The following is a 515-nucleotide window of genomic DNA, read 5'->3' as shown; positions in this document are numbered from 1 at the left end:
AGTCCACACGACCTCAGGCCCACCATAGTTGAGGCTGAGATGCAAACATTTTGAGAATATGGACCCCTTGAAGTGCCCGGAAAAATGATATGATACGATATGAAACGTCATCAATCACAGAGCTTCAGGATTGGATAATTATGCTATATGCCGAGATTAACTATGAGTGGAAATACCACTCAAATGTCTACGGCCATACTACGTTGAAAACACCGGTTCTCGTCCGATCACCGAATTTAAGCAACGTCGGGCCCGGTTAGTACTTGCATGGGTGACCGCCTGGGAATACCGGGTGCTGTAGACTTTTTACATTTTCTCCCCCAAATCGATTGATGTTTACTTATTGTTCGTTAAAGATGTTTTTCTTTTTCTTTTTCTTTTTTTTTCTCTTAACAGTTTCATTATGTACGGTATTTTGGCACGTTATAATCGTCAACTTTTCACTAAAAGAAAAGGACCTGGGCCTTGCACTGAGCAGTAGGGCCACAACAAGTGTATGGTGTAGCCTTATAATA

General features: G+C 41.6%; 1 non-coding gene across 1 annotated transcript; it reads left to right on the top strand.

Moving 5' to 3' along the window:
- The first annotated feature begins 185 nt into the window (after positions 1–185).
- Positions 186–304, top strand: LOC117116323. The gene has a single exon (XR_004446729.1). It is a non-coding gene; the product is annotated as a 5S ribosomal RNA (ribosomal RNA).
- Positions 305–515: the final 211 nt, after the last annotated feature.

The sequence above is a fragment of the Anneissia japonica genome, unplaced genomic scaffold (genome assembly GCF_011630105.1).
Source record: "Anneissia japonica isolate Jap-2015-1 unplaced genomic scaffold, ASM1163010v1 scaffold75625_len515_cov161, whole genome shotgun sequence".
NCBI lineage: Eukaryota > Metazoa > Echinodermata > Crinoidea > Comatulida > Comatulidae > Anneissia > Anneissia japonica.
Note: the sequence above shows the minus strand (reverse complement) of the source record. Positions and strands in the feature narration are given on the sequence as shown.